The 27,225-nt window shown below is 38.1% G+C and overlaps 1 protein-coding gene across 1 annotated transcript in view; it reads left to right on the top strand.

Annotated features, from left to right (window-relative positions):
* The first annotated feature begins 2,329 nt into the window (after nucleotides 1-2,329).
* gcgrb (glucagon receptor b) overlaps nucleotides 2,330-27,225 on the top strand; it is a 60,805-nt gene continuing 35,909 nt past the window's right edge. The window contains exon 1 of the mRNA XM_085459983.1: nucleotides 2,330-2,612. The gene's annotated coding sequence lies outside the window, so the exon portion shown is untranslated. The remainder of the gene's footprint in view (nucleotides 2,613-27,225) is intronic.

The raw sequence follows: 27,225 nt of genomic DNA, 5'->3' as shown, positions 1-27,225 counted from the left end.
AATGCATTGTTCTTAATAGAGAAATCAGATGAGCTATCAGAAATCTTTTGAATTCACACCCCTAATTTCTTAATATCCTATTCCTGCTGGCACCCATTGGAAAGGGCTTCCTGTGGTATTCTATATACCATATACTTGCTATTTTCTTTTTCTTTTCTTTTTTGTTCTCTTTGATCCGTGTTGATGGGTAAATTATGCTTTGTCCCATTCAAAGTATTTCTGTGCAGGTATTTCTGAGTTGAGTTGCCTACAAACATCTAGGATTAGAGGGAGGTAGTATACCTCACACAAACACACTTTAAAACAATAAAACTCGGTTATTTTCTGACCAGTATGACTATGAAAATGACTTCCTCATTTTGCAGTGTATTTTTTATTGCAATGTTGCATGTAATCATGTTTTTAATTGCATCCATGGCTAAGAGTGGACAAGATTTACTTACTTAATTATTTATTTATTTATTTATCAGCTAAATGCCGCCTCTTACTGACGTTTTCTGTTTTTTGTTTCCCTTTTAGGATACTGGGGGCGGAATCGTGATGGATTCCTTACTGCCAGCAAACCACTGGAGCTTCAATGTTACCAAACATTAAAAAGTGCACACAACGAATCTCTTAAGATGTGCTGACTTTGGAGTCATTTATTCGTGTTACCTCTTGAGTCTGCTGGATAGTTTTATTTTATTTTATTTATTTATTTATGTATTGCATTTATTTAATGATGTCTATTTTCACTTCTTCCCACCCACTCCCCACTCCAATCACTGTGTGTCACTGGTAACCATCAAGTGATTACTTATTTAGTATTTTATTTTTATTATATATATTCCAGATGGAAAACTCTGCTGTGATCGCCTCTTCAGGGCCAACACTTGAGTTAGAAAGGAAAAACATTCAATCACATTCAGTTAAAAGTACCGGTGGGAACGGACCTACATAAAGCTAACCATGTTTAGGAATAAGCCTCCCGGAAGTTAAGCGAATTTCGTTTCATAATAAATCAAATCATGCCAAATTAACTTTTGTATATGGATTTACGAGGGAAAGGTGTAAAATTTATAGCCTAAATAAAATATCCATCATACAGTTGTACTAAGAAAGTATCTGCAATCGAAGCGAATACCAGTTTTACAGGTATCACAACATGTTGCGACATTTGGAAAAAGAAAAATGAGGAAAATTAAACACCTTTGAAATAAATGTATGACACGTTATATCGTCGGCTTTACCTAGACCCTGGGTGTCACTGGGTTTTATATTTCTGACCTTTTTTTCTTTTTCTTTTTTTTTTGAGAACAGCACGATGGCACGGTGTAGTTAGCAATGCTGCCTCATAACAAGCAGTGGGTTCAAATCCACTGTTCGGTGAAGGCTTTCTGTACGCATTTTGCATGTTCTCCATTTATCTGCGTGACTTTCTCTGGGTTCTCCAGCAACTGGTGATTCTGAATTATCCATAGTTGTGAATATTTTGTGTCTCTCTGTGTTAGCCCTGCACAGACTGGCCTATAGTAGCTGGGATAGGCTACGTTCCCACCGACCATGAACTGAATAACTGGTAAGAAATGGATTGATGGACAGTTATTTCCTGGTTTTGTCCAGTCATTTAATTTGTTATACCTGTTATTTTTTTCCTAATTGTTTTTTCTAAGTTTACTTGAACAATATTTTTATAATATTTTATAATATATATAATATATTTTGCATTTTTATTCATTTTATCATATCATATCTATCTATCTATCTATCTATCTATCTATCTATCTATCTATCTATCTATCTATCTATCTATAAATTAAAGCTGAAATCAAACTTAATATACAATAGATGTGCGCTGATTTTGTGAAGTCTGCTTAGACACAACATACACAGTCCTACATGATAACTCAAGTAAACCTCTCACATAAGGCAGGAGCATATTTAACTTTTTGGAGTTGTGATATATTAGTGTAGCATTTTGACCTGTTACTTAATAACTTTGATTCATTATAGTTTCCCCGCAGGCCTTTTTTTCTCCAGCATCTTTTTTCCTGCTCATTTTATTCGTGCACCTAATGTTAAATCACCTTCTATTGCCACATTCATTTGTTAAAGTCTAATCATTTTTATTTATATGGGTAAATAAATGTCACCACCGAAATTATTACAATTCTGATAGTGCTTGTGCTTATACAGACTGACTCAGGTATAGAAACACACATACATTGTTCCTGCCGTTCATCAAGTGGAGTTGTATTTTGAAACTTGACACCGGAAGTTGGAGTCCTTGTTCTACATCGCTTTCTGTGAAATACAGGAGCGCGGAGCGCCATTAAGAGCGCAGCGTTGAGTACAGCGCACAGCGGACCGCACTGCAAAGAGAGCGACATTTACTTTAAAAAGTGATTTACAGACATCAAGAGTGAAACAAACAAAAAGACCCAGTGCTGCTTAACTGGACTAGAGCTAATTTGAGAACTCACAGGTTGTTTTTTCGTTCTTACTTTATAAATCTGCCTCTGGACACTGTAATACATAGTCTGTCTGCTGTGGACCTACCTGCTGTGATGGGCCGGATGAACAGCGGGCAGTGTGGGGGTGCCAAGAGCGCAAGAGGAGGTCTGGAAGCATAGGTAAAAAAAAAAAAGAAAGAAAACAAAACAAACTGGTTGGAGTTCGCACTGTTTATCTGATTTTCTGGTTTCTGTCATCACAAAAAGTGATGACTGAAAATTCTGGTTGTCACATGCGAGTTTCTCTGTTGAGGGACATTGTTTAAGTGTTATTCATTTATTTTTTTGGAGCCGGCATAATTTTTCTCCGGCATCATTGACTGAAATGTGAAGCTCAGCTTTTAGAAGTGTTCTACAAGCTGAGGCTTTAGGTGATTGTTTCCTTTTTGCTTTTAAAGTGTTAGGACTGTTCTTATTGAATGCATTTACACAGTTGCAATCCTTCTTGTCATTCACAAAGTCCTTCTTGTCTTCCACGCCTCTGTGCTCTTGTATGACTGATTCTCAAGGATATGTGAGTGCGCCGGGCACATGAAGGGACTGGCAAACCTTGTTAAATGTGCCTCTTCTTCCGTCAGTTATCATCGGAAGCACAGATAGCCTTTAATATAAATTCGGACCAGTTAATTTGGGCTGTTCTAAAGGGATGGGACATCAGATAACTAAATAATATGAAATGCCAGTGTTAGTTTATCTCGTGTGGTTTGTTAATGTGGAACGAAAGGTCCGTGATCACTTAAATCGGATTGTGGAAAAGTTGAGTTGTGATAAATATCTCTAGCAAAGCCATGAAGTAGACAAGCTCTTCCAGCAAAGCAAGTTTTAGTGTTTTGCATTAACACAAAACTGCAAAGATGTAAGTTGTATATGAGACGTATTTATATTTCCTTTTGCTTTACGGCAATGTTATTGCTGTATGTGCCTAAAAAGTTCCAGTTTCCTAACATTTTTCATCTGCAGCTAAGGACCATGTAACATCAACAAGTAAGGTGTCTTCTCTTTAACTGTAAATTTATTGTTCTTATGTAATCACTTGATTAAAAAAGAAAAAAGTGACAGTAAAAATCGTCAGACCTTAGCCAATATCTGCCAGGTAATTTACAGCTTTCATCGCAGCTGTCTAATGCAGCTTCAGACAGAGCTCATAGTGCAATATGTCAGTGGAGGCTAAGAGTGCCCCTATACAGATAAACCAGTCAGTGTTGTAGTTCTGTAAGGGTCTAATGTTGTGCTTTTTGTGATCATTTCCTTGACTGTGATATTAAAAAAAGAAGAGCATTACAACTAAATAGAAAACTGTGACTGCAATTTAAATTATATAATGACCTCACAAAACAGTCAAAGCTTTTTATAGCTGTAATAGGATACATTTTAGTATGGTTATGTATTGTAATTGTCTGATCCTATTTAGAAAGAAAATAGAAAGAAAGAAAGAAAAGAAAATAGTTACATAGATGCTTTTCATGGTTATTGTATTTGATGTATTTTTTATTTGTGTTTGCGCCTGAACGCTCTGCACACCGATTGGTTTGCCCTTAGAGAAGCCAACTTGGACTCTTGTCCCGGGGGCATTTTAGATTAGGTTATGACTGGCTACTTTCAGTCACAAGAACACTGTATTCATTTCATCCATCCTTAACACCATATATACTATGCACAGATAGACCTGCTCTGAATTGTAGTCTTCTGAACACAAAATACCCCATGTTTGTTCTGATGCTTGCATCCAATTTCTTAAAAATGGAACCTTTTCTCTCCTCTTGTGTCTTCTTGCCCTCTTATATGTTTTTTTCTCTTTTCAATAAAAAAGAAATGTCTTGGCTGAGGGCTCGGTGCTTTCACCCAGACATCAGACCACTCTTTTGTAATGGTATGATGGCCAGAGATTTGATTTGCCTGGTCAGGATGGGCCAACTGTATGCAGGGAAGATTTATCAAGGACAGATATTGATTCACAGACACTGATCTACAAACATGAAAGCAGGTGAAGTAAGCTAAGGATATTTATCCATTAACCATTTCCACCTGCGGCAATCATCGATGTTAAAGTCTTAGGGCTTCACTGGCAGAACGTTTTCAATCAATAGTCAAAGACAGAAAGGGTTTGCAACCCAAGACCGGGGAAATCTCATCAGTTGGATTTTACATGGAACCTTTCGAGTCATTTATGATATAAGACTGATTTTATTTTATTTAATAAACCCTTCTGTACTGCTAGAAGGTACAGTTAGGTCCATAAGCATGGCAAACTTTGTGTAATTATGCCTCTGTACAACACAGCAGTGGATTTTAATTCAGACAATCAAGATGTGATCGAAGTGCAGTCTTTCAGCTTCAGATCAAAGTTGTTGTTTTTTTTAAAAAGCATTGCATTAATAATTTATGTTTGTGGGTATCTACCTTCAGTTTTCTCTTCAATATCTGAAAAGTATGTTTTTTTGGGTTGCGATCAGGTGACTAGTTTAGCTATAGATGGTCACCTGATCATCTATCCCATTCCTTTTCTTTGCCTTGAGCAAGTCTGGGTGTGGTTTGCTTCCACAGTATGCTTTGGTTCATTATTCATTTTCACAGCATTTGTCGGAATCAGACCAGAGACAGCAGCTCTGTACATCATCAAAAAACACTAGTTCATTGTTTCCACTGGCAGCATTGGCGTTTGTTAATACATTATGTTTGCTAAACTCTGAAAGGCTGCCCTACAGTCACATCTTAAATGCTTAGTTTAAAATCCACTGCACAGTTGTCCAAATCTTGTCAGTGTATGGACCTCTTCATCTTTCTCAGTGGAAGTCAAGTTAAACATATTTTCGGTGTGTGATATTTAGAGGTCTAGCCCTGAAGTTGTACAAACACACTCTCTTGTACAAAACAACACATCTCAAGGACATTTTTACTATGAAAACAGTGAATGTGACTGTGAGGCTGTGAAATGATTGTTATAAAAACTCTTCACAAACTACACCTATGATACTCAAGTAGTCTCACAATTCTTTCAGATAATGACATATGTTAGGCATTTACTTGTATCTACAAGTCAATTATATTTATGTTTTTTTCCATGCTTGGAGATTTCTATGGATTCCTGGACTTTTAACAGGCTTAACATTTGTTCCTCTAGTCTTCCTTCTTCTTAAGCTATGCAACCCTGTGCTCTGTTTCTCTTTAGTATGATATCCATACTAAGTGACAGAGACCACTTTACTCCCAAACCCAACTAACTACCCCAAGATATAAAGGCTGTGAAGGTTGTAAACCACAGATGTAAATTGTGCAGTTGTGGTTTGACAGAGTGACTTGTTAGGATTTGCCACTATCACCCCATGTCACAGCATGCCAATTGTGTAGAAAATCAGCGCTTACTCCCTGGAATGTCATATCCTAACCGTCATACCTTGATTGCTTTTTCTGTCTGCGTGGCAGGAACAGTGTGTGGGTGTCAGTGTTGCAACTCAAGTGATTTCATGCTTAGGGACTGCATCCAGTGAGTGATGGCTGATATGATACTTGATATTTTCCCTGGAAGTACTCCAAGAATGAAGCTAGGGCTACATACAAAGCCGATTAAGGTTTTTAGCCATTCTAAACATGCAACTCTGAGTCAGTATCAATGGAGCTAAATAAGACTTAACGTTCGTTCACTTTCAGTATAATCACACCACCACCTGCACATACTGGCCATGTTACCTGCCCAGACATACATTCAGCTCCTACTTGTGTGATTTTGCTTTCTTTTCAAATCTTATTGGTTTGGGAGGTGTGATCCATATGCATACAGGTGGGACAGTCTGCGTCTTCTTAACAGATTTAGACATGCATCGGTTTACTTTGTGCGGTTGTGGGATGCAGTGTTTTATTGTTAAAATTTGATAAAAAATGATGGAGTGTGAAGCTTGAACTTTTCTTGTTGGACTTTTGAAAATGAGGCATGTCAGGTGTAAAAAGGTTTTAAACTGCTGTATTAGAGTAAAGCAAAAGACTGTGGAAGGACCCTGAATGTTACTGTCCTCTATGACACTGTATGCTATTATAGTTGTACTTAAGCTGAATGCTAACATTTTCATGCTGTCATGAAAGCGTTCACAAGATATTAGTTAGCTTTTGTTGGCTAAATATAAAATGCAGCTGAAACTAATAGCTAGGGCAGGGCAATATGGCCAGAAATATTTATCATGATATATATTTGAAAATTTGCGATAACGATATTACTGACAATATAATTGATGCGAGACAAAATACTTAATAACTCATTAACTTTATTTGTGGAAAAAAACCCATCAATGTATTTTCACTTAAACAAGCAGCTGTTTTTTATGTGCATTAAAGTTATATAAAAATGTAACAGCGCAAATGCAAATTCCTTGCTGACAGTTTAACAAAAAGGCATTTCCAGTGGAAATTGGCCGACATATTCTGAGCGTAACCATGCATAATACCCACAAAACTTAAAAGTTGGTTATATACACACAATGCGGTAATATTATGTTAAAGCACAGTACGTATCACTCTGCGAGGCTCCTGACTACAGTAGCAGTAATGCTCCGACAATCCATCGTGCGGTACGGCTTCGTAGCTTAGCAAAGTCGTACTAAAACATTTTTTGAGCGATTTTTTAGCGCCGCGTACCACATAAAATTGGTTCGTAATAACGACGGCCCGCTTGCATGCTCTACCAAAAATGTGCTTTGGTGTGCATCTGTCAGACAAAAGCCAAACCAGTTCCACACCACTGAAGTTACATCATGTTTACAAACCAATTGTAAACATGGTTCATCTGTTTCATTCAACGATACGCTTTCGCCCTTCTCATTCTCTGTCGCTGCCGTGCTTTTTCCGCCATGTGCGTATGAACACAAAGGCACTGCGCGTGCGTTTTACCCATATTCTATCGCGATATCTCATTTTCTAATTTTTTCTCATTTTCATTGCCTAACATTATACCGGTATTACCGTGAACGGTATGATATGGCCCAGCCGTACTAATAGCAATTGCTTTTTATGACCATGCTTTATTTGCCATTATACTAAGATTTTGAATTGAATATGGACCTGGAGACATAATATTACACTACTCTTTACATTGCTTTCACATTACTTCATATGGTGATCTGAAATGTTTACTCTGGGTTCTTTACTAGCTTTCTGTGCAGATTCTTGCAAAAAGCCGGAGTTGTTTTTGCAGTAAAATCCACTTATTTCTGTCCTGGATCCAGTTTTCACTTTACCATTGTGCTCCTGTTCATTCGACTGTTCACTCCACTCCTCAAAACATGTAGGGGGAGCAGTCTACAAGTTTTTCACTCCTCAAAAGGTGTAGACTGCTCCATTATTTTCCTTCTCCTGCTCTTGAACTAAAATAAGATTACTGTAGCGCAAGATAAAGGCCATGTTTGAAGTTTTTTTTTTCTATCCACTTGCCATGCAGATACAGTAAATTCAGAACCTCTGTAATGCAAGTAACGACATAATTGCAGTTGTGTTGTGATTACTGAATTTAACACAGTAGGACATTACATTACTCTGTTACTGAAAAATGTAATTTGATGAAAGTAATGCAATACTTGCATTACTTGGTGCACACAAAAGCATGGGGGCCGTAAAGTTCAAAACCTGCCACTTGGTTTTCCATGAATTTACAGCTGAGGCAAAACAAACAAACTGCATTTAAGGTTTTTTTTAATGTATAGATTTAAAAAAATATCTGTTATGGGATTGCTGACATTATGCACAGAGAATATTTATTAAATGCATAAAACACCAAAGTCCACGAGGAACAGCTGAGATGTGTTATGGCTGTTGATGAACTGGAAGGCTTAATTAATACTTAAATTACTCCACTCTAGAAACAGCTATAAATAAATAAATAGTAGCTCCACTGAAGGTGATAAGATGTTCTCCTGTTTGCTTGTGCAAGGATGAACTCCAGTCTTTTCAGCAACTGTAAAGTCTAGCAGGTAAACTACAAGGAGCTGTGTTTGACTTCTGGTTTAAGCAGAAAGGATGATATAAACACACTGACATTTGCCGCTTAGTTGAACAGCCAGTTATTATTCTCACTGTCTTTTTTATCTGTGGCATCACGCAAGAAAAACAGAGGCTCACGATAGCATTATAAGAAGTGAATGGAAGCCCAAATTACAACATATTCAATGATGCAATTAAACCACAGGCTAGACTTGCACTCTTTTCTGAACTCCACGAGACCTAATTACCAAGATTAAATTAAACATCATAGGTTACCTCACATCAGAAAGCATAAATACACACATGCACAGGAGTGCATTATTTTCTGCATTACATTACACGTTCAAAACAAAATAACCAACTGCTTAATGCTGATTGGATGGTTTGTTTTTCTTGTGTCGAACTTCAAAGTCCCTGACTGTTGTTAACATGCTGAGAAAGAGAAGGTTTATGTTAAAGCCAGCCTTGCGTATTTCATTTTTCTTTTCTTTTGTAGAGTCCTGTATTTGATCCTGCATTTGTTATTATTTCATTACAATGAGTTAAAGAACAGAGAGAGTGATTACACTCAGAATCTCTTATTAGTCATTCTCTCCTGCATACAAATGTGCACATGTACATTTCAGTCAGGAGCAGTTTGGTCAAGAGAAGACTGTTCCAGTTCCTTCTGCAGTAATTTATATTTGGCGGCATGACTCTGTTCTTGGAAATAAGAGCACAGAACCCTCATCCAGGACATCGATTACGTTAGACAGCATGAAATGGATACGCTAAGGTGAAGTTGGATTACCGAACCTGGTGGTACATTGTTCAACAAACTTAAATGGTGTGCCCACTATAATATTTGCCAATTGGATTTGTGAAGGGTAGTTAGTTGAGCCATCAGGAGATACAGGCTGGCACTGAGATGGGTTGTGTCAGCTAATGTACTGGGGTTGCTGGCTGACTTGGACTTTGTGACTTGCCTGAACTAATACTGATACTTTGTGTGCCAGCTGTGTCACCACAATCCTGTCACCGTTAATACTGGAGCTCCAAACCTGATGCAGTACTCGGCTGCATGAAAGGTGTCACCACTCAGTAGAAGAAATCAATTCAAAAAGCAAACAACTTTTTTCACAGTTTTCTCCAGAACCTTTCATCTTTTCAGACTGTTCCAGCATCTCCCTCTGTGAAATCTAAAAATCTCTGGGCTCCATTAAACTGGTGACAATGACGGACACAGAAGTACAATTATGTCTTTAAGTTGCCCACGCCAGCCTCCCCGCTGCTCTCAGCACTGCACATGGCAGGTTACAAAAAAGTGAGAGTTGCACAAAAAAGAAAAACACCAGCAAGACTCTGGCACAGTTTACAGTGTGACAATGGTGTTACAGGCATTGCTTTCCCTCCTTGAGTTTTCTCATTACATCAAGGGTCCTGCCTTTTTGTTTTCTTCCCTCTGTTATGGTAGAACTCAGTATGAACCGTGCAAAATGTCAATTTCAGCAATGAGCTTGAAAGAAATGTACTAATCTGAGATTCTTGTGAATTTCCATTTATTTCTGAGTGGAAAATTGTACTAAGCTGATACCCATTAACATTTATTCTGTTTTAAGAGGGAACATTTGCTTTGTTTTCATTAGTTATGAAATAAAGACAGGATAGCAGAACATGCTGAAGGGTGAAACTTTGTTGATCTGCGGGTATTCTTTTTATGCATGCGTGTTGAAAGAAGGCCTGCTATATAAACACAGTTGTTTAATTCATCAACACTGACCTAGAGTGGCTCGTGACGCATTCTGTACACACACACACACACACGCACACACACACACACACACTATAAGCGCAGATTGCCCCAGCTTGCTGAAACAAAGTTGGTGTACGTCAGCTAAAATCACAATAATTTAACTCCTCAATCTGATGTCATCATCATGAGACACCCTTGTGGCTATTTAACTGGCTGCAGGGCAATGTGGCATGAGGCCTTACAGATGTCTTAAATTGCTGAACTTTTAGTGTGTTTCACAAACACAGTTTGCTTACAGGGATATACGTCCTTGTGACTGTCAAAAATAAATTAATGGGAATGTGTTGGGAATGGGGGTATAAAAGAAAAAAAATGGAATTGATACAATTTTGTTGAACATATGCAATGACAATAAAAGGCTATTCTACTCTATTCTAAGTAACACACAGTGTGTGAACGCTGTCTCTGAGTTGCTAATTGCTGAATGGTACAGAGGGAAGTGTGCAAGAGTACCCATGGGATGTTTGGGAGTGTTTAGTGCATTTTTTTTATTTAAAAAAAAAAAGCCATTAAAGAATTATGAAAAGTTACTAACTCTTGCTACAAAGTTTGTGTTATGTGTAATGAAGCATGGCTATCATTTCTGTGAGTGAGAGGGATGTCAGGCAGACAAGCTGAAATGACAATAATAATAAACGCTCAGCCTGTAATTACATCAAACAAAGAATCTTGGCAGATGGCCTCATATCTAATTTTGAAATTGTGTCATTTTCTAAGAAAATTGCCACATATGAGTTAAAGATAATGGATGTGCTGTGATTTGGACTACATCTAAAATGATCCCTGCGATAACAAGTCAGAAACAGCAGAATATCTCTGAAGAAGTAATGTTATGTGAATAGGCTGAAAATGTAAAGTTGTTGCAACAGTATTTTTTCCAAATTGAAAAGCACTGAATTGAAAATGTACACTAAAGAAATTCCTTTCTGCATTTTCTTAGCTGTTTCACCTATTTAGTCTGCTGTGAGGCAACAGTACTAACTACTGCGCCACTGTGCTGCACATGCTGAACAAACAATTATCTGACTAGTCTAATATGTGGGCACAGACCCAGACTTTAACATTACTATAGCTTAAACACAACAAAGAACAGTAAAGGATTTTCCATTTCCAACCTATTTGCATATCCTCATTATATCCCCTCCTGGAGACCATGGCGGGTCTGGGCCCACGCTAGAATAATAGCGCAGGGCAGGATGACTGCTGTGTTTCCTTCGGATTACTCCTCACCCCCTACCCAACCCTGTGGTTTGTCATGTGCTCCATAATGTTGTACTGTGGACATTTATGAGCTCTCCATGCAGAGGAGTTTTTTTGTTTCCTGTTCTCATGCTGTCCTCCTAGGAGCCCAGTATGAGTGGAGGTCTCTTTTTCCTCTTCTACTTTCCCATTGTTGTGTACTTTTTCAGTGTTTTTCTGTAATGCTGCCGATCTCCGACCTGTATTCCCATGTGATGTCTATGTTGTGCGTGTAAGTCGGGGGGGGGGGGTTCTATTCCACTGCGGGGCAACCTGCATGTGGCCATAAAGGTTTTATCTTTGCAGTGAATTCATAATGACAAAAGTGGAAACGTTAAAAACTCTGTAAAACCTCATGTTTCCACCACTGTACAATGTTATAAACACATGTCAAAAAAGAGAGATGTGTATATACAGTATTGTCATCAACAGTACATTACACTCCCTTTTCTCTATGAATGTCATTTTTAGAAATGTGGTGCTTAATATAGCACATACATGATAAAATTAAGACAGGGTCATCATTTCCTGCTTGTTACACTCATTATAAATATAGCTAACAGCTTGTTAACTCACAGCAATTAACAACAGTAATTTTTGATGGCGGCTATTAGCTATATTTAGTTTTATTTCTTTATTTATTTTATTCTGTGCAGCTAACTGTGACATTCATGCATGTGCCTGTGATGCCACTGTGGCTGCATTCATTAATGACTCTCTGTCCATTCTGGAAGTTTTTCTAACTGGCAGCAAAATTGAAAAGAATAGGACCTTCACATTTATCACTACCTGCGTCATCCCCTGCTCTATTGTGTCAATCTTACTCTTACTGTTTCTGGACTGCATCTATTACCCTGTTCACCCATCGGTGGTAATAACCCTCCCTTTTTAAATCTAAAGGATTGGGTTAAACACACTCCCGTTGTTGTTCGGCTGGATTTCTTCCTTTTTCAGTTTCCCCCTATTTCCGTTATCTCTTCACACTCTACAATAACCATCTCTGTAGCCTCCATTATGCTCTCCCACACCTCCACGCAAGTCTTGCTTTCAAATTACACCACTAGTATTCTTCCAATATTTTTTTTCATTCTCTTTCTTGGTGCGTAAAATTGAACTTCTTCTGTCTCTAGCCATCCCACAAACGGAATTGTATGTGAGTGGGTGGTACCTAAATCCTTGCCCTTGACTTTCATTTGACCCCACAACTGGAAGTTTTGCAGTGGGAGAATGTGTATACAATCATACAGAGCACAAGAACATTTTCACAAGACTCTATTCAGCCTTGTGAAAAACTCAGTATGCCTCATGATTTAATAGCTTGTAAAACTTTGTAGAGAGATGAAGCTTTCTTCTGACAATCCTTCCAAACAAACCATTGTTGTTCAGTCTATTTAAATGAACTGTCATGAACTTTAATGTTTAACAAACTGAGTGTGAGTTCTAGTCTTGTTTTTTTCTGAGCTTTGCATGCAGTGAATTTGCTGGAACATCCACTCCAGGATTGTGAGACTGCATTAACACAGACCTGAGTAAACCACACCAGCAAACAGCCAAACTATACCAGAGTTTGTTGATGATCTCTTAATCAAGTGGATTTGTAAATGTGCACTTAATCTTTCACAGGATTGCATAGCATTCTGTGGAAATCTTCTTTTCTACATGACTGTAAAAATTATATATAGCGTTCTCTCTCTCGTGTCTAAGCTGATTGACAGAAGTAATTATCAACAACAACTTCATAAAGAGAAATGAGCAAGAAAATCAGCTTTTAAAACTTAAAATGTAAATGTGTTTGTTTCTAAAAACTACATTGTATTTGTTTTTTATGTAGTAATAACTCATGTTAGTGTTCAAAAAAGATGCATTTTTGGATTTCACTGCAGATTTTAATGCTACATTTATTTGGTTGCAATTATTTGTTACAATATTGTTTTTAATATTGCTTCAAATCCAGAAGCCACACAGGAAGCCTATCAGCTGGTGGATAATATAATATAATACACAAGTTCCTCTTCCATTATGTCTCTGTTAGATACTTGTTAGTACACTTTTATCAGGTACACTGTGTATATCAGCGGTCCCCAACCCCCGGGCCATGGTACCAGGCCGCGAGAGTTGAGGCTCGGGTGTGAAATGTATGGTTTTCAGGGTTTTTATTGGTTTTTAGCGTTATTTTGTTATCGTTTTTATTGTTAACTCGGTTTTCCTGGGTCTTTTCAAGTGTGTTATGAATAAATATTCTTTTTTTCGGTACCGGTACTAGTTTTATTTTGTTGTATTTATCCATGACACTTTAAAGGCCGGTCTGTGAAAATATTGTCGGGCATAAAACGGTCCATGGCGCAAAAAAGGTTGGAGACCGTTGGTGTATATGATTCACTTACTAATGTAGTATAGTGATAGGATGGTGACGATGGAGTTGCTAGGCAGGAGGAAAAGAGGAAAACCACAGAGAAAATTCATGGATGTAGTGAAGGAGGACATGCAGAGGTTTGGTGTGACCAAGGGGCATGCTAGGGACAGGATGAAATGGAAGTAATTGGAAGGAAGGATGGAATGGAGTTACACTGCTGTATTGGAACAAATGTACCACATCCTGCCGTAACTGAATTTAGTCTTCTAGTTTGAAAAAGGCTATTTTATGACTTGTTTTATCTTATATCTTAGATATAAATAGGAAACCATGTTTAAACTGAGAGAGAGTCAAAGCTACAGCCAAACATTATCAAAAGATTGGCATATTTTAATGTTTATTGTATGTTTACTGTATTGTTTACTGTATGTTTTCATTGATACTCATTGTCAAACGTTTCAGTGTAGCAGAGTCTGTTTACTTATCTTTGTCAAGAAACCATTAAGATATCCTTTGAGCAGAAATATAGAGGAAAGAGTTTCTTATTCTAAGTCTGTGTTAACTAAATCCTCAGTGCAGACAGTTTTTCCTGCAGCGATGTATCACTCTGTAGTTTTTTAGTTGTGCAGCAACTGGACCAGAAATATGCTGGAGAAAAAGTGGAATAAAGATATAGAGAATTCATCGCTTCAGAACTTATCCATTTTACATGAAGCGCTAATATACATCATAATGTGATCTATCATACATAGCTAAGGGGGAAAGACAGAATAAGATGGGGAAGAGAAAGATAGAAAAATAGATGAGGTTTGCCTGTGCTCTCCGGCACTTGGCTGAGTCAAGTCGGACATTTTGACACAATCAACACAGATCTGCTGTCACTGCTGTTTCCTGTCAGGAATGAATCCCAATAGACAATCCCCCAGTGCCACTTACTCATTAATTACTGTATATAAATAGGCAGTAAACAAAGGCTGATGAATTAATTCACTGCCAGATGCTTTTCCAAACCAGTGTGGGCACATAAACATTTTTATGTAACTCTATCTCTAAGATATGCACACATGCCTGCAAGTCAAAAAATGAACTGTGATGCGTCCAGGTTTATCGGTGCTGAGATCGCGCAGGTGTTCTGGTTCTGTCCCTCTGAGCTTTACTGAATGAGGTTTTATTTGGCTCGTGCACTCACCCGTGCATTCTCTGCATTGTCTCTGCGCAGTTATGTAAAAGATAGTAGTGCTCGTGGAAACAGTATTTAGACTCAGATGGGCGACCATTTACCCTCCAGGATATCACTTACCCCTCCGCGTCTTTCACAGACACCTAATGTTTTAGTCATGCTCCATGTCTGTCGTCATGACTCCTGTTGTTGGGACAACCAATATTCCAGCTCTCTACAGGACACACAGGGCAGCTAAAGTTTAAGCCATCTACTCTGGTACATGGAAAGTGATGTTAGGTTAAATAAATTGCTAAATTACTTTAATGCTGATGAACAGCCAACAATATTAAGTTGCAAGTTCTTTTTTGTAAGAATAAACTGATAATTATAGATACATATAGAAACCACAACAATAATATGACCTAAATTCCCATCTCTAAAACTACATTCATGTCTAATAGGAGGAGCAGCATATCAAAGACATTACATGCATGAATGTAATGAATATGTACTATATTATTGCACATTTTAGTGGATTACCCAGTTACTTCCAGAGGAAAGTAATTTGTTATCCAACTTGTTACAGAACTTTCATGTTACTCTGTAACATGAAAGTTAGCGTTCTGTTTTAGCTAAAGAGTCCGCACCATCTTGGAAATGTCCTCTGACCCTGCATTCCTTTACACATAACTGTTTCTGTACAGAAAACATGCCCTCTACCCTCTAGAAACATGGCACTGCAGAAGCAATATAAAAACAGTGTCTATAATGAGTTTGACATTGAAAAGATGTCCACAATAAGCACATTTTAGCGTGTACACGGAGGCTGTACGACAACACTAAACGTTCGGTAGATGTTAAACAAAAAGACGTCGCCAGTGTACCAAAATTGAACATACATAACTGACATGTCAAAGACGTCACTTTGACGTCAGTTTGCACAGTGGAAAACTTTGTGTGGCCTTCAGATTAGCTCAAAAAGAGTGTGTAGAGAGTTTCATGCAATGGGTTTCCATGATCAATCAGTCATATCCAAGCACAATGCAAGGCATTGGATGCAGTGGTGTAAAATACACCACTGGACTCTACAGCAGCGTTCTCTAAAGTGACAAATCACTCTTCACCATGTGGTAATCAAAGGTCAAATCTGGATTTGGTGGTTGTGAGGCAAACGGTACATGTTTGACTGCATTGTGCCAAGTGTAAAGTTTGGTGGATTATGGTCTGGAGCTATTTTTCAAGAGTTGGCTTGGTCTGGTGTTCTCAGCATACCAAGACATTTTGGACAATTTCATACTCCCACCTTTGATGGAACAGTGGTGGAAGGTCCCTTCGTGTTCCAACATGGCTGCCCACCAGTGCACAAAGCAAGGGCCTAAAATCCTGAATGAGCAAGTTTAGGCAGAAGAACTTGACTGCCCTGCAGAGAGTCCTGAGCTCAATGTGGCATCACCTTTGGGATGAATAAGAGCAGAGACTGTGAAAAGGAATTAAAAAGCCTCTTGGAAAGTCTTCCCAGAACAGTTGAAGCTGTTATAACTGCAAAAGTTGGGCCAACATCATATTAAACCTTTGGATCAAAAATGGGATATCAATCAAGTTCACATGCATGTGAAGAAGACGAGTGAATACTTTGGCTAATAAAGTGTATGTATTCACAGTCAGTCAACAAGCCATAATTGACCACGTATTTTGTTGCCTTGTTGAAGGACTGCACAGTGTGTTTCTGCATTCCCTTTGATTGAATTCCCACAATCCCTCTTGTTGTATAGTTTGAGAGCTTAACTTAGAGATGTAACTTTTTTCGCAGTAGTTCAGAAAAATCGTTTTCTTTTGGTAAAATTTATGAAAGTAAGAGAAAATATTACAGTTTTGTTATACAAATGATCATTTGTCATGACAATTTTCACCAAGCTCAAATCTTTTGATGAAATAATTACAGCTTTTTGTATTCTGTGTCATTTTGGCTGATGTGGGTACTTGATCAGATGCAATCATACTGTCAGATAAGCGGAATCATTTCAACAAAAATTTTTTCTGATAATTCGGTTAAACAAAATGGGCGTTATTTCACGCAGCCTGTTTGTGATTCATCTAGCAGATGGTGACAAGGAGGGAAGACAGAGTAGTGGCAGGGAGAACGCTGTCAGGTCAATAGAAATTTATGAATGATATCTCAGTATCAGACTTGAGAGGTTTGAACATCTGTTTGACTGAACACAGATGTCCCTGTAGCATTATTACACTGATTGCTCTGTTGCTCTGATTACATTGCAGATAACATGGAACGTGGAATTCAGCTGCATTTTTTTTACTTCCAGGAAATGCAGTACATAGACATTATCTAGTTATGGCTGAAATGTAAAGTGGGTAATGTTTTCATAATGAAGAAGAATGTATGAAATAAAAAACAATATCTGTAGTTATGCTGCGCTGACTGCAATGTCATAAAAGTGCAATGGTGCAATAATATTTTAGATGCTTCATCACATCACTGGAATGCGCTAGAGCCGTCCAAACTTGAATTTTGCAGATACTTCTGTCAGTAAACTTTCATATAGTACACTATGTACACTTCCTGCTTAGGTGATTTTTTTCAAAGTGTAGTTTTGTCATAAATTAACACAACTAGCTGTATGTTTACTGGAAATGACTTTCATGGTTAACATTGGCCATTTGCCTCTGACCAAAGTTGTGGGAAGGTCCTTGGGGGTGTTGAACTGCATCCCTGGAGGAGTGTCTAGGTTCTAAGATATAAAATAGATATAGTATTCCTTTTCACTTGTCACATTTTAATATAATTCTACAAAGCTATGTCGTTCTTGCAACTACCAGAAGTACATACAGCCAAAACTTAACTGAAATGGTCCACACAGCCAAGAAAAATATTCTGGCTTACAGAAAATACTTTAACACTAATGACAATAATTAAACCCCACAGGGCACACATGTCAGGCACAAAAAAGGGTGAGCAAATCCATAATGAAACCTTTAAAACAGATGTCAGTCTTATAAGGCAGACACAGCAGTCAAGGCATACAGTCAACCGATTTGCAAACCACATAGATAACATTTTACTTGACCCAAAAGACAGATTTACACAGATAATCTGGTAACTTTTTGCAAGAAATTTAGGACTGTGAAATTACTGATTAATCACAATGTTAAACTGCATGGTGCCAACTCATAATAAGAGTTACCTTCATCTGTGTGCAGGTCATAAGACTCCAAATGTGACTTGGACATCAGATCTTTAGGCGATAAATACCCTCACGAGTGACATCGATGCCCAAAGTGTTAAAAAGTCTGTGATAGGTATTGGGTGATAGCTCATTTTGAAAAAAGGCACCACTTCTACTGATGTCTACTATGTAATGTCATTTGACCATGATGCTTGATACATGGGGCTTTACTTGCACATTTCTACAATGAAAGCCATATGGCACGGCTATATAGTGGGTAGCATTGTTGACTCAGAGCATGAGGGCTCGTGATTGGAATCCACTGTCTGGCATATTTTAATGTTCTCTCCCGGTACTACAGCTTCCTCCCATAGTCCAAAGACATGCATGTTAGGTTGATGTTAGGTTGACTGGTGTTTCTAACTTGGCTGTGGTTATAAATGTGTGAGTGAATGGTTGTCTGTCCCTTCAATAGACTGACAACCTGTTTGTGGTGGTTGTCCATTAAGGGTTATAAGTGTACAGTATTCCACATTGAATGTTTTGACTGTCACGGAAAGCATTGCTGCTCGGTATCAGCCGATGCCTAAAGCCAATAATTGTATTATATTGAAACTAGAAAAAGTGGGATTGGTTGATCCCTAGCTTCTTTCTTTTTTTTGCCTGTCCCGTTTGGTTCTTTTGCCATTAGAATTATTGTCTAAAGGCGAAGAAAGATGCCCAACGGATTTACTTTACCAAATGGACCATCCCAGCCTTGCCGTAATGATCTATTTGATTCACCTTTTATTGTTTATTTTATTTTTTATTTTCACTTGTTAGATACGGGACAGACTTGAATGAGGAAAAGAAAAGGGAGAAAGAAAGAGGGAAAGAAAAACAGCAGAGAAGAGGGACGGGGATAAAGGGCAAAAAACAAAAACCAACAAAATAAGCAGACAAAAAAAATACATATATCAATCACCTGGATCACCTGTTGAGAAAGAAAGCAGAAGAAAACGAGAGCAATAGAATAAACAACATCACGATGATATATGGGAATATAACAGTAAATACTAAATATTAAACATTATTGTGCAGCACGTAAGATCGACAGCGCACAGTGTACTTTGAGGTAGGAGCCAAAAAGGGTGTCGTTTGTGTGTGTGAGCACCCGTGTGTACACCTGTCAGCATGGACGCGCTTGTTTTTAAAAGGGCAGGGAGATAGGCCTCCATACCTTGGAGGGCCCGAGATGTCCCCAGAGAGGTGGCGTCTGATACCCGACCTGACATATAGACACAGACAAACAGGCACACACAGATACAAACATCCATTCCCACCCTCATGCTCTCATACGCAATTACTCAACACTCAACCAACGTGGAGACAGACATAGAGAGACACTGTACACACAATCCCTAGCTTCAAGTTATCTAACAGGATGCTTATGGCTTTCCTGATTAAACTGTATCCACACCAGAACTGTAAAATGGAAAAAGGAAGTTACAATAATAGTTAAAGGAACTGGATTATATTTAGCATCTGTTGTATCTGGGGATTAGAGCAGCGCATTGAGGCGTGAATGATGGAGTGGAACACTATCTGACAAAAATTGAAAAGATTTATCTAAATCTTTCTGAATTAAACCAAAGAGGCTCTTAAACATTAAGTACCCATTTTAGAAGTGCTAGTGTTAAAGTGAATATTTAAAATTTCAATTTAATGTCCTTTCTACAAAAAGTCTGACAGAAATGGTAAGATTAAGCTTTCATTCCCACAATAGCTGCTGTGTGCGCAGGTTTGGCTGTCTTTATGTATGACTAAACTCACAGATGCTTGAATAAGTATTCAAGGACAGCAACACACAGAGCAGCAACTGCATCGATCTTGAATAACAACAAGTCCTCTAATTCCAACCTTGAATCACACTTGAGGTCTTTTGTGAATCACTGATATTTCACTTTATTGCGCTCTTAAAACACAATTTCTCCCAATTCCAAACATGTAATCAGCCGACACGTTCACAACTGACTATCTTCTCAATCACTGTGTGGAACACCTGTCCAGCTCATGTCATTATGCTGCGGAGCTGAAGCATGCCAGTTTAAGAGGCTGATTCACACTGGTGTACAGCCACCTCCTGTCACTGCAACCACAGCGAACAAAGAGACACTCAGTAAAATGAGTACACAATGTTCCATGACATTCAGTCCAGATTACTGCTAAAATCACCCAATTAAGAAAACGATTGAGAAAATAAACTAGAAAAATGTCAAAAACAAGCTGTTCTGCCGTCTGAACCGAGCTTTTAACCAAATACTTTCAGGATATCACTGTCCAAGAAACATGCAATAGTTTCTGACGAGCCTCAAACAAAACGAGAAAGCAATATTGAATGCACCCAAAAGATAGTGTGAGTTGTCTGTAAGAAGCATGTCACTTGACTGATGCTTCTTTTAAAGCGGCTGTCACGGTGCTTTCACAAACTATGACGTCAGGAGAGTGCCATAACCATTTGTGCCCACTCCTGAGGCACACTTGACTCACCGAGCTGTTCTAAACTACAGATGTTGCTGCACAAGATAAATAAATGAAAAATTACTTTACAGTCGGAATAGGAATAGAAGATGTTAAAACAGAAAACAAATTCATAAAGTCACAAAGGTTTTTCCATGGTTTTCTCCCAGACGTCTGTAGCCACCACCCACTATGCTGTCTTGCCCATACTTTCATTTTATCCATCAGAGAGACTGATGTTGTAATGTTTTGAGCAAGATGATCCACTGTGGTCACCCCTAAAGGGAGCAGGTGAAAGAAGAAAATAAAGAGACTGATTTTCTGTAGCCGTGTTAGACGCCAGGTCGCAAAAATTACATTGCAGGGTGCATTGTCAGCCTAAACAGTACCAAAGTTTACTCAATTCCAGCAGTGATGGCATTAATTCTGGTATTTGCCACAGTTTGCAGGAAAAGCAATTCCTACTTCTGTACATCTTTTGTGTCATAAGAAAGCAGAATTAATATTGGAAATCCAACTTGTACTGCTTCATATACACTTTCAAGCTATAGGAAGCTCACTCTCACATTTTGGCACTCTATTTGAGCTCAGAGTTTCCCATCTCTCCTTCTAACATGCATGACTGGATGTCATTTCAGCCGCTTCAGCCCCTGGTGAGCTATTTACTCATCATGTCCCAATTTCTCAATTGAACATATTTGGGTTAGCTTTTGGGGAAGCTGATGAGCTCTGGCCCTAGACAAATAGAAGTAGGCTTTCTTTGCATTTCTGTATTTTGCTCCTGTAATAAATAATTTTGGGTTGTCTGAATGAATTGTGGACATGGTTACTGTATCACAAGAACAGAGTTTTTACTACAATGGAAACATGATGTCAGTGTGATATTTACTCATACAATCATGTGAGTCTTTAACTCTTAAAAATACATTTGATGAACAAACACACGCTTGCCGTCTGCATTTTTTTTGAAGGACGTTATCCTTCATTTACTACAATGAAACTCTGATATTCATGTTTTTTCTGTGCTGGGTACCCAAAGGTAAACAGGTAACACTTGAAGGAAAAACTTAAGGAAAAAGTCAAGAAATTTCAGTTTCACTTGTTTATTAATTTCTGTCTTTTGGGCTTCATTGGAGCATATATCTCCATTATAGAACTTGTTCAGTAAAGATATTTGAAGCATCTAACTGATCTCTGGGACAGGAACTTTGATAGACTGCTGCCTCTGGTTGGGTGAGCTTCATGTTCAAGTTCAAAGAAATCCAGATTGGCAAGAGAGCCATGTTTAGCTTCATGAAAGTGTTTGGCTGTGCAACATACCTAGAGTGCTGATGTTGTACTTCAATTTATGAAATGTTGGACCGGAAACTTCTTACCAGTATGTGGATGGGTGAAAAATATGACTTCGGATCGGTTGTCTGCATTGACTTCTTATTTGAAGTTTCCTTGAAGCCAAGTATGCTTGTTTGTAGTATGCACAAGGTTGTCTGTTGAGCCCATAGAAATGATGAAGGACTTACTTTCAGTGAAGCTTCTGCTTTTTACGATCTAACAGCGTCTATTAAATTGATGACCATTGTTCAATTCAGTGGTAAAAGGTTTTTTTTTTGTTTAAAAAAAAAAAAAAAAAAAATATATATATATATATATATATATATATATATTTATGTCAGAGAATTAACGACCTTACGTCTGAAAATTGGTTGTCAGCCACAGCTCAAAAAGTCCTTAACTTAGAAGGCCGCTGATTTAGAAAAAATATTTAATTTAATTTAAGAATTAATTTTCAGATGTCATAATCTACCTTTTTAAAAAAAAAAAAACAGCAGTGGTTTTAAACCAAAATTAAATATTTTTTTAAGGTAAAAAGAGCAAAAAAGCATGTAAGCACAGAACTTTACCATCTCCTGTTTTATATTTCTTTTTGTGTCTGTGCGGATTTCCTTCTTATTCTTTCTTCTTAATCTGGCAATGAAAAGACCAAGAGGCTGGTTGAAAAAAATGGGTGAGGCATCATGTTGATATCTTAATGAAGCCACTCATCTAAGCTCCTCTGTTTTGACACTGATGGTCTAATGTTATGAATGACAACCATCGCAGTCACAGGAGCTCTCCACTTTGTTTTTTTTACTTACTTTCTTATCTGTTATTTTTCATCTGAAGCAGAAAGACATCAGATGATTGGTTTTGTTGTCAAAGCAAAACTCCTGCTGAGTTAGTCTACAGGTATCAGTGCCCTGCACACACAAACATATACACAAACAACACTCTCACAAAGTCTTGCTGTTTTCACCTCATGTGTTTGAGGCAGGTCTGTGTTGGTAATTCACACAGCTTTCTTTACTCTGATACACAGAACACACTATGAACTCCAGCAGGTACATCCTTAAGGCTGTTGTGTGTAAATATTCGTGTGTGGTTAATTCTCTGCAGAGCACTTTTAGTGCCTTTTGATAATGGACAGTATGATGAACCCTGGATAAGAGAAAGTAATCTATGCAGAGTGATTATGGAGGATGACAACAGATTAAGCATAAAGTGTATCCTTGTATGCATCTTGCATCAGGATTTCCTTTTCTGTCACTTTGACATTGCATGAAGTTCAGTTCAGTTCTATTTGAATCAATCTCAGTGTTTTTGCAGTGCAGGAAACTGTGGGACTCGCATCAAAACACTGAGAACTTAGTAGAGAGCAATAGGACAGAGCCAAGGTTTTGTCATTGTGCTCACAGCTTTGAGGCATCCAGGGAGAGATTTTATCAGAATACACTGATTCTGATAACATTTTCCCTTCTTGTTCCAAATAATTAAACACTCCTAGTGGCAACAATCACACACATATCAGATGCAAAATAAGACACGCTTTTCTGTGTTAAATTTAGAGTGCAATTTACAATAAACTGCTTGCCACAAATCTTAGTTACTCAGGTTTGTGTGATTCATTACATTGTATCCTTATTTGGAGAAATAAATGAAGGAGCAGATGAGTTGCTCAGCAGCACAAATTCTGACTGATTATAACGTGTTAGCAATCTGTTGGAGGGCGAGTGCAGTCAGTCTGAGGTAGGATTCCTCCCACCAAGTGACCTGTGCAATTGTCTTGTGACCAAAAGTGGTTTCCAAGAGGGTGAGAGTGCTGCATGCTCAACCTCTAGGTGACCAGTTGGAGGTTGCCATCCTATTTTTACACTAGTGTGATGGTAATCATGTACAAGACTGTTTCTCACATATTGCAAAAATAGTGGATACTGGATTTTGGGCCATTTTGTTAGTTAATAGGGCAACAGTAATTTATAAAATCCCAATGATGGAGAACACCAACAGCTCTGTAAGAGCTGGGTTGAGGTTTATTTATTTTCCCCTATAGTTTTCCCTGCATTAAATCAGATAGTAGAATATATGCAATATAAAAACACAGGGAGCCAAGTTGTATATTTAATGGGACTTTTGTATTGGACAAAGGTTTTGATTCACCCCTCATTTCTCTATGTTTCGTTTCCAAAGAGTCAGACTTGTAATTTAAATAATAAAAAGCGAGTGAGTACATTACAACATTTTCAGCAATCACTCACAATCCTGGCATCCATCACATCCACGCCACACTTTGTTTTGTTGTAAAGGGTGACAGTGTTTGGCTTCCTTTTGGTAGTGTTATCAGTCTGAACCACGCTGTGCTTTTTATTATTATTTGTAAATATGTGTACAAATGGTTGGTTTTTTGTACTGTTTTTATCAATAAATCTCAGCAACAAAGGACATACACCCATGTGTGTTGATTTCTCCCTAAGATGGCAAACTGTAACACTCCAAGTTGGTGACTTTTGGAGATTTATTTCCCTGGATGATTGAGAATGCATCAAGATGAAACACAAAAGGGAAGTTCACAGCTTTTAGCTCACACACCCCCACTCCCCTCCCTCCAGAATTCCTAGGTAACAACCTAATATACATATGAATGACTAGCCAATTTAGCTTCCACTTCCAGCATTTGACTGCTCTCCGGCTTTTAAAGGTAGAAACGCAAAATGATGGCTCCGCGGGGGTTTAAGTCACTTAAACCCCCGCCTGGAGTTTTGAGCAGTAGTTCTCCAGGCTTTCTGAATGTCTTTCAAAAAATGTCCTTTGAACATTGGCTGCTTTTTCGCTCTTTTTAGGATCCCAGTGTTTTGAGTTTTTATCTACCTTGTATATTTGCTGGCTTTACTGCATTTTGATATTCAAAACTTTTGTTTCTCATGAAGTTTTGTTCTGGGTTTTATGTTTATATTGTATCCCTTGAGTCTTTTATGTATTTCTGCCTCCTTTGTGTTCCTGTGTCGGGTTTAGTCCCATCTCTGAATTTTGTCTCTTGTCCTTTTGGGGTGGCTGTAGTTCAGGTGGCAGAGCAGGTCAGCCACTAATCAGGAGGTCGGTGGTTCGATCCCAGGCTGCCTCCTGGCTGCATGCCAAATATCCTTGGGCAAGATACTAACCCCATGTTTGCCTACTGGTGGTGGTCAGAGGGCCCGCCTCTGTCAGTGTGCCCCAGGGCAGCTGTGGCTACAATGTAGCTTGTATCACCAGTGTGTGTGAATGACTGAATGTAGTGTAAAGCGCTATACAAATGCAGGCCATTTACCATTTTGTGTCAGTTTATTGGTAATTTCTCAGTGTTTAGTGTTTCTAGTTTCACTCATTTGGGTTCTATTCTGGGTTGTTAGGTTGTGCTCCATTCATAGTTTTCATTATCATGTTTCCCCTGTGTTTTGTCTTTAACTTGTAATTGTCTGCATGTGATTCCAGGTTTAGTTACTTCATGTTAGTGGTTATTTTCTGCTGTGTTTGTATATAATTTAAAGCCTGTTGTCTTATCATTCTTAATTTGTTTCATTCTGTGTTCCTTCGTGTCCCAGTCTCATCTGCTCTTGTCCTTTTATCTTCCCATGTTCCCCTGTCTAGTCATCTTGTTCTCCTCTATGCTGAATTACCTCCATTCACTGTTCAGATAACTGTCTTTTCTCTTTGTGCCAGTTAGTCATGTCTTCATGCTTGTTTACCTTTTTGTCTGGGTCAGACGTGTGCATTGTAGTCCTGGTCTTTGTCGTAGTTACTTCCTGTTTTTTATTCTTGTCGTTGTTTTATTTATCTTGATAATCCCTCATCTCGTGGAGTCACTTAACACTGACCTGCATATAAAGGCAGCCAACTCAAGGTATGAACCTGTGTTGTGTCGGCACATAACAGACAGCTTAACACCCAATTTAAAATTTTATCTCCTGTTACTAGCAGCTTGCCACAAAATATATGGGTACATTAGCAGTAGCATTTTGCGACAACAAGTTAATTCCACAAGAAAACTTGCCATATCTCAGGACAAAAGATGGACCAAAGAAGGTAGGGGCAGGCCTACAAGGCAGATAAACAGTACCTGAAAGTTATGACCTTAAGAAATAAGAAAAAATCTAATAAAGACCTGACACAGGAACTGAAAGTCACATCTGGCCCTTCAGCTGGTTAATCTACGGTTCCCTAAAGCTTCATCAGGTCACAGCAGAAAAGTAGCTGTTAAGAACACATTCTTAAGGAAGGGAAATGGGCAGAAAAGACTGGTGTGTGCCAAATATTCAATTCAGTTAATTTCAAATCAGTTTTATTTATATAGCACCAAATCACAAGAACAGTCGCCACAAGATGCTTTCTATTGTAAGGTAAAGACCCTACAACAATAAATATTAATAATATAAAAATTATATCAATAGTAAATATAAGGGTTTTTCATGTATGTGGCCAAACTCTGTGGGTTTACACTTTATTAAAGTTGACGAGGAGTAAAACTGAATATTACATGAGCAAATGTGAACAGTTATCTACAACAGCTGAACCTCCTCTCTTTGACACTGTATCACCAAACACCTCATGTTACCAGCTTCGAGAGCCCAACATACGTTGGCTAATGTGGCCAGTGTTTGGAAAGCTGCTAGTTTGATTTTCTAATTTATTCAGTTGTTTTCACTTTTATAGAACTCAGAAAGAAATAACAGTTGGTAATACTGCAGAAGGCATGTGTGCATCTGTTACTGTGCGTGTTAGTCTGATGAGCTGCCATGTTCAAAATGAAAATGAGAATATTAGCAGAAGAAAGCAGATCATATTTACTTAAGGTCACTATTTAAATGCAAATAGAAAACCAACAGCGGTTGAAACACTGTTGATAAATGAAAAAATGGCAATGTAGAGACATGGATCAAAGGTTAAAATAGAAGTACATACAGTTTTAAAGTTTTAGATGCAATTTATATACTGCTTTTTAATACTTTTCTCCAAGAGCCAAGTTCAGTGTCCTCTAATTCCAACTGCAGTCACAAAATTTCAGTATTTGGTTATTATTTGGCATTTTTTATGACTTTGCAGCATGTCAACTCACTTTGTAACGTGACGTCCGCTCTGGTGCGTGAAAATACCTACTAATCATGGCTGGAGTTCCACTCCTGTTTCCTTGTTTTGGCCATAATAACAGCTGTCATTCTCAGGTTGTACAGGATCGTTTTCTTTTTACTGTGTCA

This window comes from Copadichromis virginalis, linkage group LG6 (assembly GCF_057382275.1).
Source record: "Copadichromis virginalis isolate Kocher_CV1m ecotype Utaka linkage group LG6, C_Virginalis_male_GT1.1, whole genome shotgun sequence".
NCBI lineage: Eukaryota > Metazoa > Chordata > Actinopteri > Cichliformes > Cichlidae > Copadichromis > Copadichromis virginalis.
This window is presented reverse-complemented; position numbering and strand designations above follow the sequence as displayed.